General features: G+C 39.8%; 1 long non-coding RNA gene across 2 annotated transcripts in view; it reads left to right on the forward strand.

The window, feature by feature from the left end:
* LOC117813142 overlaps nucleotides 1-15002 on the forward strand; it is an 81924-nt gene extending 66922 nt beyond the window's left edge. The window contains exons 2-3 of one of the 2 annotated variants that reach the window (XR_004631328.1): nucleotides 14501-14642; nucleotides 14765-15002. This is a non-coding gene — a long non-coding RNA (uncharacterized LOC117813142). The remainder of the gene's footprint in view (nucleotides 1-14500; nucleotides 14643-14764) is intronic. The other variant, XR_004631327.1, reaches the window with a different exon arrangement.
* The last annotated feature ends 4382 nt before the right edge of the window (nucleotides 15003-19384 follow it).

Consider the following 19384-nt stretch of genomic DNA (forward strand, 5'->3'; position numbering starts at 1 on the left):
TTTAAGTGCAATTATGTTGCTTCTATAGAACATGTCATGTTATTGTGTGCTAAAACTAAATCAGCTACAGAACTGGTGATTTTTTTAAAGAAGTTCTCACATGCTATGATTACAAGCAATCCCTAAAGGCTGATTTATACTTCTGCGTTGAATTGACGGCGTAGCCAACGGCGTAGCCTACGCCGTAGGTCCGCGTAGCTCCCGTACCTACGCAGAGGCCTACGCACGTAGCTGATGTGCACCTCCTCCAAAATGTAACTAAGTGTAGAGCCGACGCGGACCGCAAGCTCTGTGATTGGTCCGCTCGACGGCTTTGTCTTTCCCGCATTCACAGCACTTCCGGGATCCCGGACATCGGCCACACATCGGCCGTGTATTTCATCTCCTCCTCTCCATTCTTCATGTAATCATGTCTGTATGATAAACAGCAACATGTATCAGCTGTAGATTAACATAACACGCTCTGAATCGCTGTGGAAAAGTAAACAGAGATCGTAGCAGGACCGGAAGCAGGCGACCGGCTATCAGAGAGACCACACTGCCCTCAAGCGTTTCGGAGGAGAATTGCTGCGCGACACGGACACATCGACGCACAAGTATGTGGGGCTCATGTCCGCGTCAGCCCCTGCTGCGTAGGGGAGACGCAGAAGTATAAATCAGCCTTTACTAGTTCAGTAATACACTTCAAAAACATAAGGGTCAAAACATCGCAGTTTCCACATTGAGTGCCATACGTAAATACAATGTAGTGGGTTTATATGAGTTATTCGTAGTTTTCAGTCATGTGACCAGTGTGGAAGCCTGGAGGACATAAAGAGCGTAGTAAAATGATGACTTCCATTAAACGCTCTATGGAGCTGCAGCACGGGCTTGTTAAGTGTCCATCTCTTCAGAATAAGGCATATTTATGTCACCTGAGAAGTCTTTGCCACAGCGTCACGTTGGTGATGTTAACATTTATCTCAACAAAAATACTTCCCTTTACACTGCCACCAGGATGAAAGCCTAGAAAAATACAGACAGCTAAATGTACTTTTAATCCAGTCAGGTCAGTAACGCAAACGTGACATATTATTCATGCAGAAGTATAAAAACGTCCATTTTTTTATACAGTCTAAGGTCCACTCACACCGACCATGTCAGAACAAGTACTAAATCGACTAAACATACATCATTTAAAAAAACTGTGAGTTTACTTCAACCTAACATCAATGAAATGTCTGCTCAACTGTTAGGAATTTTTAAAACACTTTTAATCTCTCAGTTGGCAGCAGAGTTTGGTCATTTCTCCGGAGCCCGTGGCAGCAGGAAGCCTTTTTTGCCCTCAAATTAATTGTGTGACGTCACTTCAAAATTATGAATAATTGGGTTCAAAGCAAGCAGTTAAATTAATATGAACGAAAAAATATAAACTTCACCTTTAGAATGATTTCACTGTTTTCTTCCAGTTGTCTGACAGTTAGTTTTAGTTTATTTTCCTACCAAACTCCAACTTCAGGGACATTAATTCAAACATATTTTGAATTCTGTAGGAAGAAGATGAGCTATGTTGTATACTAAGCTGAAAGAGGCCACCAGATCTGAAAATACTTCTAAGAGTCATTCTGGAGGGCAAGAAGGAAACAAAAATTGGTAGTTTAATGAGGAGGGCTTTGATAGGTGGGGACCAAAATCCTATGTCTGATGCTAATATTTATCATTTGTGCTTACATTTCTTCTTCTTTCATTCAGTCCAAAACAGACTTCTGCACCAGTTAAGTTCCTACTCTTTGATGCCATTTAGTGAAATATGAATACTTTTGAAAAGGTCACATGTTCAATTACCAACTTCACTTTAATGGAAGTGGCATCTAACCTTTGACATTTATTTCTGCCTCTCCTGTAAATTAGCACCATACTTATGTAAAATTTCTGACTGAAGACACCTCAAAAAATGATATTTTGTCATATGCGTGATAAATCTGTTTTTCAACATAGTAGGAATGGTCTCCTGAAGTGTTCTGGTCTCAGATGAGGCCCTGGTGATGACGCTGCTGTTGATATTTTTTTTAAGACTTGTAAGTTATTCTTTAACCTTTATTTAACCAGATAAGTCCCATTGAGATCAAGACCTCATTTTCAAGGGCGACCTGGTCAAGAGGTCAGCAGCACACGTCAGAATAAATGGCACAACTCAACAACATGGAACATATATGCAGACAGTATGTAGAAGCAAACAATAATAATTTAATAAGTGCAACTTATTTTCAAGTAAAGTGCAGTTTGTGAATATAAAACAGCATTTAAAAACACAGGCACTGTTCTGGGGTCTTTCTTTCATTTAAGATAGACTTAAAGGTGTCCAGAGAGATGAGATCCGACAGATTCAAGTCCTTCTGGAGTTTATTCCAAGCAGTAGGAGCAGCAAAACTGAACGCTCTCTTACCGAACTCTGTCCGAACACGGGGAACACACATCCGCAAGGTGTCGCAGGAGCGCAAGGCATAGTGACTTCCTGATCTCTGAAGATAAACACATAAATACATTGGGATCAAGCCAAGTAGACATTTGTAAATTAGATGAAGCCAATGTGTTTGCCTGCGCACACTCAGGGATGGCCAGTCGGCTCTGACATAAAGCTCACAGTGGTGAGTGAGGCGTTTGCAACCCATGACAAACCTCAGCGCGCAGTGATATACACTATTTAAAGACAACAAACATTTAGCCGAGGCTCCCAAGTACAAGACATCACCATAATCAATAAGAGGCAAGAATGTTGCAGACACTAAAAGTTTCCTCGCTCTGAGGGAGAAACAGGATTTATTCCTGTACAGGAAACCTAGTTTCACCCTAAGTTTGGAGACCAGGTTGGATATATGAGTTTTAAATGAAAGCTCCCTATCGAGAATAAAACCCAAGTATTTGTAATTAGCGACAAGTTCTATGTGGTTCCCTTGTGAGGTTACGATTGAGGGGACGTTTCCTTGGGACTCATTTGAAGTAGAAAAAAGCATCAATTTGGTTTTGTCTGCATTCAGGACCAGTTTTAGTTTCAGCAGACGAGACTGAATAATATCAAAGGCAGACTGTAAAAACTCAAAAGCTTGAGTAATTGATGACGAACAACAGTAAATAATGGTATCATCAGCATACAAGTGATACCAGGCATTTGACAAGTTATCGCACAGGTCATTTACATAAATTGAGAATAAAATAGGTCCTAAAACGGAACCTTGGGGCACGCCCTTTAGGAGCTCTAAGGAGGAAGAAGAGCTGGCTCCAGCCACCTGTACACACTGTGTTCTGTTTGACAGGTAATTGGCAAACCAGGATGCTGCACCATTTGATATGCCAATGCGTTGGAGGGCATTAATCAGTAACCCATGGTCCACTGTGTCAAATGACTTTGACAAATCAATAAACAGAGCTATACAGTGTTTTTTACTGTCAAGAGCCTCAGTTACATCGTTTAAAACCTTAAGTGCCGCTGTAATAGTGCTGTGTTGTTTTCTAAAACCAGATTGATATTTGGATAAAATATTATTTAGGTCTAGAAAGTCCTTTTAACTGGTCGCTGATTATCCTTTCAAGCACCTTTGCCAGGACACACAGTTTAGAGATCGGCCTGTAATTATTTACATCTGAGGGGTCGCCTCCTTTTAACAGGGGAACGACAAAAGCAGCTTTCCAGACTTTAGGGATCTCGGTACTAATCAGACTCAAATTGAAAATTTGCGACAGTGGCTCAGCAATAAAATCAGCAGCTAGTTTGATAAAGAACGGACAAAGTTTATCAGGACCAGCTGCTTTCTTAGAGTCCAACTTCTTTAATGCTCTTTGGACCTCGATGGAAGACACCGGCATAAAATGAAAAAGACTATGACTGGGTCTACTGATATCCGGAGATGCCGGAATGACTGTTTGACTATTAGTCATTTCAGGGTGCAAAGAATCAAATAGGAAGCCTGCCGTAGTAAAGTGTTCATTGAAATAATTTAGCATGGCTGTTTTATCAGTCAGGGTACAAGAATCTTTAACTAAGGAGTCTGGAAGATCATTGGTGGACACATGACCCGAAGAGGACTTTACAACTTTCCAAAATTTCTTTGGGTCGTTTAGATTTTTAGTAGTTTCAGAAAGATAATATTGCAGACATAATGCATGTGATAATCCATTGTCATTAGCTTCATACAATTCTGGCATATAATTTTCTTTGGAGTTAGCTCTAGGTCAATCACGCATAAAGATTGGGTGTGAATTTGTAAAGATACACACACACACACACGCACACACAAATTAGAAGGCTTTGATGTAAGCCATTCCTGTAATGATCAGGGCTTTGCTCATCTCATTTCCTTGATTGAAGCTGTACAGCAGCATAAATAATTCATTCTCATGTATATTGCAGTGTTTCCAAATCATGTTTTTAGATTTCGGTTTGATCAGTCAATCCAGAGCACATGTAAACCTTTGCCAAGCTGTCTGTCCTAAATGTACTACAATACTGGATTGATTTCTGTGTAAAACTGGTGTATTCTGGCTGAACGGCTGCCTCAGAAGACCAGGCTTCTAACTGATGTTTGGGGAAAAGCCATGAAAAGGAAAATATACGCTGTAATTATTGAGTATGGATGCTTTGCATATCCATCTGCAACCCCATTTTCCAGAAAACTGGGACAATGTGTTAAATGTTAAAATAAAAGGCGTGATGAAACCTTACAGGTGCATTTCAATATATTAGAATATAGTGAAAAGGCAAGTTTCCATCAGTTACTTAAAGGAATAAAAATGGAATATACTCAAGACCCTTTACATGCAAACCAAAATGTTCTGAGGATGTTTTCAATGTTCATTTTGATAATTGTGGCCTACAGCTCAAAAGAACTAATAGAGCGCATCTGAAAATATAATAACTCATCATTTGACTTTGAGTAAATCGCTATTCAAACAGTATTAATATCATGTATCTCTTGGTCTAGTTCAGTACACACAACCACAACCACTTAGGAGACTGCTGACTTGACAGTTGTCCGGAAAACAATAATTGACAACCTCCTCAAGGAGGGTAAACCACAGTAGGTCATTGCTGAAAGGGCTGGCTGTTGGTTGAGTGCTGTATAGAAGCATATTAATGAAAAGTTTACTTGAAGGGAAAAGTGTGGTAGGGAAAGTTGCACAAACAACAGGGATGACCGCAGCCTGGAGAGGACTGTCAAGAAAAGTTGATGCAAGAACTTTGGAGAGCTTCAGAAGGAGTGGACTCTGGCTGGTGTGAGCACATCAAGAGCCACCACGCACATATGTCATCTTCAGATGGAAGTAAAATCAACATTTAGGTCCTAGAGTCTGGATGAAGTGCGGAGAGGCACAGAATTCAAGGTGTTGAAATCCAAATTGAAGTTTTGCAGTCTGATGGTGCGTTCACACCAAACACGAACGATTGCGCTAGACGCGTGAATGACTCGCTCAATTTGCGCATAATAATCGCGTGTAAACGATTGCCAAGACGCGAATATACGCGAGAGGGAGGGGGGCTCCCACGCCACAGCTGTCTGTTGTCATCACACAGAATACAGTGGAGGCTGGCTTGACTTTCGTTTCTGAAGTGGAGGCTGGCTTGACCGCAGTAACAAGGTTGAGCTCGCGGACATTGAATGGGGAAGCCGGTTATACTAAAGTGGGCAGAGATAACTTCCTACTACTACAACCGATAGCTGACAGACAAAGTTTTTCACAACTCACCACACAATCCTCCTCCCTCTCTGTTCTCACAGTGAGCTCCTGTTTATTCCTCATCCCATAAGAACAGGTAGTGTCACAGAGTTTGGGGAAGCTGCACGGTGATAGAGTCAAAGTGTCCCATATATTCCAGATGAGGGAATCCCCGTTGGAATCTGCTTGTCCATACGTCACACAACACACGTCACCGGGGGATCTGCACGCCGATCGGCTATCGCGCCGCGATTCATTCGCTTGAGTTCAGATATTTCAACTCTCGCGAATCGTTCGCGAATGAATTCACTGTGCGTTGTTCGCGCGAATGAATTCGCTGCGCGTCGTTAGCGCAAATAATGCGCGCCAATCGCGCAATTTGCGTCGCCAGTCCTCTACTCACGTCTACTCGCGCCTCTGCATTAACTTTACATGTGATTCATTCGCGCGAATGACTCTATTCGTGTTTGGTGTGAACGCACCATTAGATGACTCTGGGCGCCATGTTCTCTGCTGGTGTTGGTCCACTGTGTTGGTCCAAATACAACACAGCCATCTATCAAGAAATTTCAGAGCATCTACTGAGAAATTTTATGGAGGTGCTGATTCCCCTTTCTGGCAGGACTTAGCACCTGCCCACAGCGCCAAAACTACTACCAAATGTATTGGTGACAATGATGCTACTGTGCTTGATTGGCCAGCCAGCTTGCCTGACCTGAACCAAATAGAGAATCTGAGGGAGGGGAGATGGGAAACACCTAACACTTAAGTAAAGACGAGCTGAAGGCAGCTATCAAAACAAGCTGGGCTTCAGTAGCACGCCAGGGGTGCCACAGGATGCAAGTATTGAGCGTATACATGTCATACATATCAGAAGATTCTTGAGACAGTGCAATTTCCAATTGAATGGGTGCATCTCAAAAAATTAAAAAGACAACACATCAATGTTAAAACTGAGGAATTTAATTATGTAAGGAAATTGTAATCTCATTTTGAATGTGATGCCTTTAATATGTTATAATACAGCTTTGTTAAGTTATATACATATTGGGAGATCAACAGAAAAGGGTTCTAGTCTGTAAAATACAAATTTAGTGCAATCCAAATGTAAAAGTGGTTTTACTTTTTCTTTGGTTCCTTTCTATTACATGTCATGTTGTGTTGGAATTTCTTCTTTTGATTATCACATGCATACAATAAGAAACCAGTAAAATAAACTGCTGCTGACATTACCACTTAGCATAGTTTATTGAACTTGAAGCTCAGCAATTTTAAAGTCCCACTAAAGGAGCTATTGCAGCTGCGTTATTACACAATACGAGATTCTGAGTTCTTACTCATATGAAATACTGGACAGCAATTGACCAATTATAGCTTGTAAGGCACAGTATGTCAAGAATAACTGTAGGAAATATGTACAAAGTTTGACCTCTTTGCATCACTGAGGTTCACACCTATCTTTGATTACCTGGATATTTCCATCTAAAACGAAGAATTACACTATGCCTTTAATAAGTGATATAACAGAAAAGCTTTGGGGTTCCTTTGCATGACATTATGTTGTATATATTGTCGTCCTAATATTGTAATTTGAATAGTGGAGTAAAAAAACAGGAAACCCAGACAGCTTTTGCTAATATACTTGTGAAAATGGAACTTAATTATATAAGTAAATTAATTCTGATTGTAGTTGACAGTAACAACATTTAAAAAAAATGATAAATCATATTCATTTCAACAGCAGTTCCACAGCATCTTGCACTTGTCATAAGCTACCACATTATACAGATCTTATTGGACTTTTGTTTCTTCTTCCCTCGTCAACAACAGCACAACAACATTTGCATGAGTCCATCTGCTGCAGGTTGCACTGATGAAACGTGAAAACAGGAGAATATCAAAGCCTGTTGTCAGCAGTACCCTTCACAAAAAGTTCACTTTGTATGTTTCCACATCAATTATAATGAAGGGCATAGGTGTTTCGAGCTTAATGTGTCACTGAGTTCACCGCAACAAGGCTTGTTTGTTTGGGCGGCTGGAATGCTGTCAATTAGACAAACAAGATTCATGCTGCTCTTTCCTGCAGTGAGGCGGCGGCTTTCTGTAGGGTGTTCCTGTACGCGTGCGGTTCAACATGGCTCTGCTCGATTGGTAGGGGGCAGAGTGGTCATTCTGTCACCACAGATGGACAGGAAAAACCCGGGGGGCATCTGAAAAGCCACAGGCAATGTAGTTTGCATACTGTGTGTGTGCATGTGTCTGTGTGTGTTTGTGTGTGGCATTTGTGTTGTGCTCTTACATTATGTGTGTGCTGTAGCTGACAGAAGCGGTACAACCCCCCTCTCATGCAACAAATGCCATCCCTGTCTGTTTGGGTTGCCCTCCAAATCATCAGATCAGTCACACATGTACACACACATACATACACACACACACACACACACACACACATACCACACACACACACTCACGAGCACAATATGGCCACACAGAAACAAACATGTCAGGGACCAGATTATATTCAGGAAGGCCAGTTTAGCATCACTTGAACTAATGGCTTGTTTATTTCCCTGGGTGGTAAACTGCTGAACTACACACTGAAAAGATAAACATGCAGCAGTGTTATAATGGAAATGATTGTGAAAGCAGAACAAGACATTAATGACATGCCATGTTGGATACGTGGAGGGGGGCTTGCATGCTGCTAATCCCCAAAACATGCAAGGAGATGCAAAACAAGTTTTTCCTCAGTCATATTTATCAATACCTGTTTTATTTTGGAAACTCCCAAAAATGAAAGTGAACCAGGCAATTATTTTTTTGTATCTCTAATCCTTATACAGCAGCCTCTGCCTCTGTCTTCAAATGCTACTGAGTATTTTACCAACTCAGTTTGTGTCCTACCCATAGGCCACATAAAAACCCCAACATTTGTTTCTCAGTTGGATTTCACAGCTGGTAATGAATTAATCAAAACCACAGACAGAACTTAACAATCATAGAACATCCCTTACCAGGAACAGAGTTACTAACAAATAATTATGTAATGATTATTTGGAAACAATTGGCATATTTTACCCTCTGACGACTCTCTACAGCAGGGGTTCCCAAAGTGTGGGCTGGGACCTCCTGGGGGGTTGCAAGACACCAATGGGGTGTCGTGAGATGTCTTCCAGATTTTTTTTCCTTTTTAAATAATCTAAATTTATTTATTTTACCCATTATCGTGTTACATTTGAAATAAAATCCTGCAAATTAGTACATTTCATTAGTTTTCTGCCTTTCTTTGTTGCCAGAAGACTCCTAAAGTTAGGATTAAGGTTAGCTAACAATGAATTAACAAAAGGATCAGTAGCCGCAGGTTAATTCACAGCAGCACAGGAAACACAGTCACATGTGCATGTAGGTAAACTAATTTCGAAGTATGAAGTAAGTAGTGAAGCAACATTAAACCACTTCGAGGGACAGTGGGGTTCACAAGTCTTTGGAACTTATATTTTGGGAGTCACGGGCTGAAAAGTTTGGGAACCCCTGCTCTAGAGGCTGACACCATTATTTTTTTCAGGGACTTAAACATCATAGTGCATTTAATTTGCATGTCCATTAATATAATGCATCTTATTAGCATACAACTCGTTCTTAAACTTATTCTGTTGATAAGGATAGAAATCAATGCATTTTGAGCACATCATTTGTCCCTATGTTTCTACAATTTGAAGCCACAACGAAAGAAAATGTGCAACAATTAGATGGAAAGAATGCTACTAGCAGCCTGTAGCAACACAGCACAAATTGGTGATTTCAACAAAAGTCCCTCATGTCAATGGGAAAATAGCCATAGTTCAGGATTTTTGGGGTGGCACCAGATTTTAAGAGGGGGCCATGCCACCCCTGGCCAGCGAATTGGGAGTGCTCCCAATAATATATCTCCTGGTACTGAAGCAATCTAATTAGGAGTGATAACAGATGACTGGGAATTGATCAGTCAGTTTTTTAAAAAGGGAAACTCTAACCCAAACTCTAATAATGTCAACTTATGTTCAACAATCATACATTTCCTATTATTGAATCATATGCATCTCACGTTTTTAGAAAAAGAGTGTTTATACAGTTTCAGGTATTCCTCTCCTTTCCAAATCTAAAGGGAACTCTCCCTTTGCACATACACTCTTTGAAGTGCTTTTTTGGCTTCGGGGAGCGTCAATTCTATTGTTTTTGAGCATCCACAGGGACAGAACATTTATGTAAGTGACTTTTAAAATACTGCAATATATGTTCCTATTCAGCTTCAACCTTGAAGCACTCCAGACCTCTTTACCTACTATGATGGCTCACCTTGCTAAGAGGCATGCTACTGACATGGAAATTAGAGAAGCCCTGAGAAAAAATAAAAGCAAACCAATTTTATCATTTTTACCTTCACTGAAAAGGCTCATGAATTATTTTTAAAGCTGTACTTCATAGCACTGTAACTGTGGGTCAAATACCAATATAAGTCTTTGCATGTAATGAAAAGCAAGCAATTAAAGGTACTGTTGGTAGGAATGGTGTACAAAAACTATACTTTTTTTCTGCTGGTTTTGGAGAAAAGGTCATAATACCAATCGGTACTCATCTGTAAGTGAAGTAATTTGAGATTATGGTGAATCCTCTGTGTTTTCCAATGCATTTGTATCAAGCAATGTGATTATTCCCCTCGTTCCTGATATCACGGACCAATCAGAGCTACTCCCCAACCCTCTGTCCTGATTGGTTGAGTGGCGGTGTCGCCCTGATTGGCTGGGAAGCCACTACTTCCTCATAGAACGCACACAACGATCTTTTGTGGGCGGGGTTACAACAGTAGAGATGGGAGGGGTAGTGTTGACATTCGAAATCTCTCTCACATCGGATATTTATATCACGACTACCAACAGCAGCTTTAAACATTCTTGACATTAAATCTCAAAACCAATATAAAAAGGCATAGTTCATTAACTTATTAGATTCCAAAAATTACAGCAAAATAAAAACAAGTGAAGCATTACTTAAATTTAAATCAACAAGTATTATACTCCTTTAAATATTGGGTCATTTAAATGAAGTTTTCTATTCAGATTATAGTCATTTTAAAAGTACTATGTTTTCAGCTGCTACTTGATGAAAGCCTCTGGGAATCCAAATCAACAAAAAAATTCTAACTATGATATTTATGGTCATATGTGGCTTCTATTATATATCTAAAAATATTAGAACTGAGCCTTAATCCAGATATTTATTACCAAATAAATATGTAACAAATCAAATAAAACACACCAAGTTATGGCCACATAATGAGCACACTCAAGCTCATTCCGTCACTAAAAATCTGAGGGAGCACATCTCTTCATTGCACTTTGTTATTATGTAGCTTGCTAATTATGTATGCACAGCCTGTGTTCTCTTTGTGCCACTCTGTGTGCCATCCCTGTGTGCCATCCCTGGCTGCACATCCACCAGTGAAGACGACAGTTTGTCATTCTTGTATTTACCAACTGTGGTGGATTCGGAGAAACAGTGGGTCACATTTTTGGTTGAGTCGCCAAAGCAGTCCAGCATTTGGTCTGCTCATTTCCCTCTGGACCAGTTCACCAACTTTGCAGAGAAAGCTAAAAGCTCAGCCAAACAGCTTTGTCTGGTACCCAGAGCCTTGCCCTGCTGCCGTGCACCTCAGCCTCTACTTAGTGTCCCAAATGTGGAGACTAGCTAGTGATCAATGTAATAATAATACAAGCATTTGGTAACTCAGCACTCAGAGACCATGTTTTTTGTCTCCTGGTTAGGAGTCCAGCAGTTTAAACATGTAGGCTTGAATACAGTCTCACTCTGTTACATGGTGTTAACCTTCTTCAGTTGTGTAGGACACTGACTAAAAAAATCACATCAAAGCATCTTTCTATGTGGAGCCATGAAACAGTGAGGGGAAGTCTTTCCCGAGTTTTAATGAACCTACACAACTGTGCAACTTTATACCATAGATAATTCATATTCTTAACAGTTTAAACAGTTTCTGCTGCTGGGCAGACAACCACCAGGTGGTTCAGGTCAAATAATGCTTGGGGCTGCAGTTGCCTCAGGCAGCTGGAGGTAACCTGGCTTATCTCCATCATTTCATCTCAAACAAGCAGTATAATCAGTATGACCAATGCAGAGCGGTAACTACTGTGTGATTCTGTGAAATGTCATTTGTAAAATAGTGCAAGTAAAATCCTTTAAACCTGAACGTTAGCATCTGTTCATAAAGGAGTCATATTTCAGGATTTAAGTACAGGGATTAATGCTGATTGCTGTAGTTTAGACCCTTAAAAGAAGCAGTGCAGTGCTTTGAAACAATGTTGGTGGTTAAATTGAAAGCTTCAAGGTTAACATTACTTTTATATATGGGTAATTAAGCAAGACTGTCATATTGTTTTGATAACTCATAGATCAGTATGTCAAGATAATAAGGTACACAGTATGTAGATATTGATACCACAGTAATCTGAAGAGCAAGAGCAACACCAGTGACATATCATGAAATACGTGGCATTGGATGGCATCGTTAAGTTCTTTGTGATTTATTACAGTAAAGCAGACTTATATCTTAAACATGAATGAAAATGTTAAGTTTAATGTTGCTTAAACGGGGTGGCAGTAGCTCAGTCCATAGGGGCTTGGCTTGGGAACCGGAGGGTCACCAGATCGAGTCCTAGCATGGAAGAAGTTTGGCAAGTTGACTGGTGGCTGCAGAGGTGCTGGTTCACTTGCCTGGGAACTGCCAAGGTGCCCTTGAGCAAGGCACCGAACCCCCAACTGCTTGTGGTGCACTGGTTGATGGCAGCATCCTCACTCTGACATCTCTCCCTGAGTGCATGTCCACTGCATGTCTGTGCATAAAATTGTATATATATACCAAACTGTGTGTGTAGCATGACCAAAAAACACAAGTGGAAAAATTTAATTTCCCCCATGGGGATTAATAAAGTAAGTTTTTTTCTTTCTTCTCTTCATCTTTAATTCAACCCACTGATAAAGAGACTTCTGTTAGGGCGCCGTTGGCCTATTAATCCCATACACCGAGGCTGTAGTCCTCATTACAACGGTTAGAGGTTCGACTCCTGGCCTCTACCATTTGCTGCATGTCTTCCCTCACTCTCTGTTCTTCACATTTCCTTTCTATCTCCAGCTTTCCTATCCAATAAAGGCAAAAATGCTCAAAAACACAACTTAAAAAAAAGAAAAAACACTTCTGCTACGAAAGCGCCGCCAACCGTCAAATCTTAGGGACTGTTTTTTTTTTTTTTTGCTGTGTAAACAAATCATCGTTACATCAATACTTACATCAACTTGTTTGTACCTTTGGTTGGTAGCCAGATTATAACTGGGATAATGTATAGTGAGTAGGTTGTTCTGTCTTGTCTCACCCTTTTGGGATTCTATGTATCATAACAACCTGGTCACTATCCATTATCCTTTACTTGCATTCCATGCTCAGTAACAACCCATCATTACCTCACCTGAATGATAGCAGTCTATGTGGACTTTTCACTTTTCATTGTTATTCTATCACCATCATTAACACATTATTTCAACTACAACAACACAATTCTGCCAAACACTTTTTCACACCTTATTCAAAAACCATGTTTCCAATCAAGAAAGCTTTCTGTTGCTTTAGTCTTCCAAAAAAAAAAAAAAAAAATCATCAGTCTGTGCTTTTCTTTCTTTCAAAAGGCAGAGACACAGTTAACCACAAAGCTTTTGTGTGAGTGAGAATACAGATTTATTAGACAGGTTATAAAGAAGAAGCACTGATGTAGATCAGGGGGAAATGTAATATCGCTGAAAGGAAAACATTTTGATTTCTTTTAGGAAACGAAGACGATGTGACAAAGCTATTATTGCTTGATTTGTCTGGACTCACCGGTGAGGAATTGAATCTATCTCCAGTTACACTTCTACTTCTTCTTCTACTGATCAAATCAAAAGCTTTGGAATAATGTGGATAATCTTAGGTCTGATGAATGGACATTGAGGTTGAACTGCAACAAGCACTTATGTGTTATATTTTACCAAATGTAGATACACACTGGCTTGCATTGAAAAGGCCTATAACACAGATTTTCAGAGCCACACTGTATGAATATGTACATGCATATGTATATATAAATTGTGATGTATATTTATGTGCATATGTAATTGTATATCTTTGCAAAACCTTGGATCTACATTTTTCAGCATCTTTGAAACAGAATAGAATGAATAGAGAAAGTGATGCATTCAAAGACAAGTGCAGAAAAACAGATTTTTCTACCATCAACTAAAAGAGAAACAGTAACTATTTGGAGCCTAGCTGCACAACTGGCTGGAAAGGTTCCTCATATTAGCTGTATTTCCTAGCTTAAAACATTTGCCTTGTTAGACTAGCAAGAAAACGTATTATCATCTGTAAAATGTAACACATTATATTATTTTAACTAATTATTAAGTATCTAACTGTTATCAGATAATTTGAAAATATATACTCTGAAGATTATTATAGTTTTGAGTGTATTTTTCATTAAGTGTTGGCTCAGCAACTCTCTGTAAAGTTAGCACCTGCACTACATAAAGAGAAAAAAGTATAAATATGTAATACACACGATATCCTAGATCTACAAAGACGACTTGCTTGAAGGCTACAGTGACACAGAGAAACCTATATGGCATAGTGTGTTCCTGTGATAAAGCCTTCCCTTTATCTCCTTGAGACTGACAGTGGAGCACTTCTGCCATCTCTCTGTGTTTTTATGTTTTTTTTTCTTTTCCACAGGACCCTGAACTACACAAAAGTCACCGGATCCCCAGAGAGCATTTCTCACAACTTTGCAAACACGTTCTGTTTTGATGTGTCTGTTTTTTGATGACGCAGTACGTTTCAGTGATCAAGGGCAGTTCAGAAGAGGACAGTAAAGGTGAGTGCAAAAGCACACACACATGCACACACACGTACACACTCACTTTGAGTTGTTTGCCAGAACACCTGTGCGTTTGAAATAGAGAGCAACACAAAGCACCTCTCTTTTTTATTCTGCAGCCATGAGGTGACACACCATTGTTTTCCCCCAGTATTCCTCCCTTGTGCATTTTGATTCCTGCCAGAGAAAGGATGGGCCCATTGAAGTGCTGTATGAGAGAGGCCATTAGACACTGAGCTGGTCATCACTCTACTGTGAAAGGCATTCTACTGATGTGCCGTCCTTCATCCAAGTTAACTTTTGCAGAATATGTATGCATTTTGGTGTCTGCTGGATTCAAATATATGGCTCCAAAAACAGAGAGGTTATTTCCCACAGTATGGCAAAAACTGCTTCAAAAACAGTATCAGTATCAATATTAATATTTAAAAAAAAACATAACTGCTTCACTTTTTTTCCTTTAAGTTTATTCATTTCCAACTGGATTTAGTGTGTGAACTAAGAGCAAAGATCACTTATAATTAAAGGGATGGTGTCTCTTACATTACATTTTATCTTGTTAAAAATGTTTCAACAAGAATCATGACAAACCATACATTTACATAAATACAGAGTTTAGGGATGCCTGAAAGGTGACATATCACGCTTTTTTCATCAATATATATTGGTCTAAGAGGCCCCCAAAACATGTCTTTAAAGTTTATGCTCAAAAAAACACTTTGAAATCAGATTTTGTCATGCCTGAAAAGCCCTCTTCTTCAGTCGTCCTCAGAACACTCTGTTTTCTCTCTGACCACGCCCCCTCAGGAAGTGGATGTGGCCTCGGCTGTCCAGCACGTTGATCTAATGTTTACATGTTGGCTGAATATACACGGCTGCTCAGAGATCACGTTACTTCAACCCTCTGAATCTGATCCAGAATCTGATCCTGACAGAGAGGCGCCTGTAGCAGGACCTTTCTGAAGGATTGGTCACAGATTTAGTGTTTCTTGTTGTTTTATTTATCAGTATGTCAACGTGTGTCTTGGTACACAGCTACGAACATGTAGCTATGTGGCTATGCTAACTAGCGCTAGCACTTATCCATGATAAATAAAAATCATCCACTAGATCTTCCAATCTGCAGATGTGGGGAGTAAAACCGACCTTTGCCAGAAAGGCAGCAGGACCTTTCTGAAGGATTGATCACAGATTTAGTGTTTCTTGTTGTTTTATTTGACAGTATGTCGACGTGTGTCTTGGTACACAGCTACAGCTACAGCTATGAACATGTAGCTATGTGGCTATTTAGCTCTAGCACGTATCCATGACAAATAAAAATCATCCACTAGATCTTCAAATCTGCAGACGTGGGGAGTAAAACCGACCTTTGTGTCTATTGAGACAGCCTACAACTAGCATGCCTCCCTCCTAAGCTCCTTGTTACCACACATTTGTGCAGGTAATGAAAAACGGACGGGGGATTCAGTTTTATTTTATACAGTCTATGGGCTGAACAAGCTCCGAGCTCTGACTCCGTGACAGACCCGATATTGTTGTTACGTAACAAAAACACGGAATTCTGAAATGGCTCGTTTTAGACACATTTAGAGAAAGGTGCAGAAATCAAAACAGGGGCAGAATGGATTTTTTTCATTTTCCGGGGGGTTTGTAGACATGCCAGGGACACATATTTCAGGTAGAGAACCATTAAAAAGTCCATTTTGCATGATATGTCACCTTTAATTAATTAGGGATCAGCAATTTGGGCCAATCGCCTCATCTTGGTCATTTACGTCAGCTGGCTCTGAGCACATGTGCATGTGTACCTTTGTTTAATCAAGCGTTCTGGTTTCGCCTAACTGTGTATACTTGTTGAGAAAATAATTAACGGGACATGAATGTGGAACTCCAGCCGTGGCTTAATCTTTTTTGCACAAATACACATGAACACAGCAAGCCAGATTAAAGCCAAAACAACTGCTTTAAAGTCAGCCTACAGTAACTCTCAAAAGGTGAAAACAGCACAAAACAGTATGTTACATAAGCATTAGCAACTCCATGGCTAAAATATCAGCCGTGTGGAACTATTTTATTCTAGTAAGCAAAAACAGTCCCACAGCCACATGATGTGTACGCATCCGATTGTTTCTCAAAAGGAACTGAGGAAAGGCTGCACCACCGAAGCAACAAACTCTGTTGTTTAATGGAAGGATGAATATTCGAGAGAGAAAGAGAGAGAAAAGGCCAAACATATTACAAAGAAGGTGGTTGAATTCATCGCGTTGGACAACCAGCTAATCTCCGTGGCAGAGAATGCAGGTTTATGCCATCTCTTTGATCCATGGTATGTCCTGCCATCTCGACACAACATTTCACACACTGCCTTACCGGAGCTGTACAGCAGAGTTCATGAATAAATACGAGGAGATTTAACATACTGTATATGTGACTGCTGTTAGTTTTCTAACATACATTTGGAGCTCTGATGTTTGTCCCATGTGATTGCTCAGCAATCCTCACGGCACACTGGACTGATTCTTACACTTTCGAATTTAAGCATGTAGCATTGCATGCACCAGGTTTTGTGTGTTTCATACAGAAGAGCATGTGAAACAGATTACATATAAGCTTTACAACAATGCTAGCTGAACTTAGTTAATTAGACAAAGCTGAATACATCATTTAGTTATTTTTGTTAGCAAACAATACAAATACAATGGTGTACAGCTCTAATATATAGGGAATATAAGTATGGAATTAGAACTCAGTATTGGCAGATACCCAATATTCAAAAATCGGATCAGGGCCAAAACAGCTGGTCGGGACATCCCCAGTGTGATGTTAACTCAGGTGGATCCAAGAGGGAAACAGAATGGTTATGGTAGTAAGGGGATTTATTACAGGAAACCAGGGTGACTGAACAGAGATCTTGAAAGAGGATCTTTCAAACCATGGTGAGTTTGCAGAGTGGTGGTAGAGGCGCTGAAGGTGGCGTGGAGGACACTGGAAGGCAACAGTAAACAGAATTAGCAAATTCTACTGAGACACTTAGACAATCTTAGAGAAAGCTTACAAGCACAGGAGCCTTGATACCCCTGGTAGCTCGCACAAACTGGCAGCTTGCAGGACTCAGAGCTGGAGTATAAGAGCAGCCACTGATTGTCAATTGGAGGGACACTGCCACACATCACACCTCCAACCACTGCAGCACAGAAACGAAAACCACAACTTCCCCACAGAAAACCCTGAACCCAAATACTAACTAAGGAAACCATAATTATACTAAGAATAAAAAAAAACATAACACCTCATGTGCTTTAATATGATAAGAGTGGACATAAAGGATTACCAAAATATATCCAAGTTTCTAATACCTCAAAGCTGTCAGACGCAAAAGCATCATGTATGTTAAGTAGAATATACCTCTTAGTCTCGTCTGATTCATTCACCAACCGCCTTGGGTTTCAATTAAATGCAATAGCAAAATGTTAAAAGCTCATAATTTCTGCCACTTGATTATATTCACTTCACATAATTATCAAAGTTAAGTGGTCAAAGCTTTACAAAACAATCAAAAATGTCCAAATTAGAGTGTAATTCAACACATGCAGAGTAAAAAGGCACACAACCTGACTTTATTTTACCAAGCTGTATGAAAGCCTGTTATGAGCTCGATATGACCAGCTTGTGAAAACAAAACAAAACAAAACCTTTGCTGAATTCCTAACACGATACAAATATCCAGATAGCCTCTAAAATCAAATCAGCTGATCTTTCAGTGAATAGATTCCAAGCCTCTGAAGAAAATATGAAAGTTGAACTTCCCCCTGAAGTCAGCTTAAATGATTATCAGTCAGTTGGGTCACATATCAGAGATTGTTTTTTAAAAATGTAGGTAAGCCCTCTCATGTGAAAAAAGTTTTATTTCATGCATACAAAACTAAATTACAGATCTGGTATTTTAACTCTGGCCTGAGGTCAATGTCCTCTGAAAAGAGAAAATAGGTGGTGGAACGATTATTTGCAACATTATCATTATACAGTCCTGTTTTCACAAAATATTCAGTCACATAATCTATTGGTATTGCTAAGCTAATATAGCGGTTTGGCATTTCATCATTAAAATGGAAAATCAAGTGGGGTTTTTTTGGTTGTTGTTTTCACAGTTTGACCTAAAGTAAACCATCTCTATGCTTTTGTATTTACGGGTGTGTGAGCATGTGTTCTAACATGTGCACATGTATGGTAGCACATCTATCAGTGTAAACATATTGACCAGTCAATGGGGTGTCATGTCCACTGTGTTACCCCGCCAGTGTTGCCCAGTTCAGAATTAATCACACATGATGAGATGATTAATATGGTTTATGTCCCTCTATCTGACCACTGTATCCATCCATCTGTCCGCCTCTCTGCCCTGCCGCGGCTGGCTGTACTGCTGGGAGTACAGCCTGGCATAATGTAATTTACTGAGCTGTACTCCTGCTATATACTCCAACATCAAGGCTTTGAAAGAGTTCAGCATTGCTCCCATTAGCTGACACATCTCTTACTGTAATGCAGAACCTTGTCATAACAGTAAGCTGTAGAGCTGGGCGATATTGAAAAATATGTTGTCATAATAAACCATTTCATATCAGTCAATATCGATTCTGACCACAATAAATTTCAAATCATTATTTTATTTTAAATTTAAAGGTATATTTTTGGTCCTGAGTGGGAGTTGAAGAAACAAGTTGTTAGTGTGTATTAGGGAT

This window comes from Notolabrus celidotus, chromosome 5 (assembly GCF_009762535.1).
Source record: "Notolabrus celidotus isolate fNotCel1 chromosome 5, fNotCel1.pri, whole genome shotgun sequence".
NCBI lineage: Eukaryota > Metazoa > Chordata > Actinopteri > Labriformes > Labridae > Notolabrus > Notolabrus celidotus.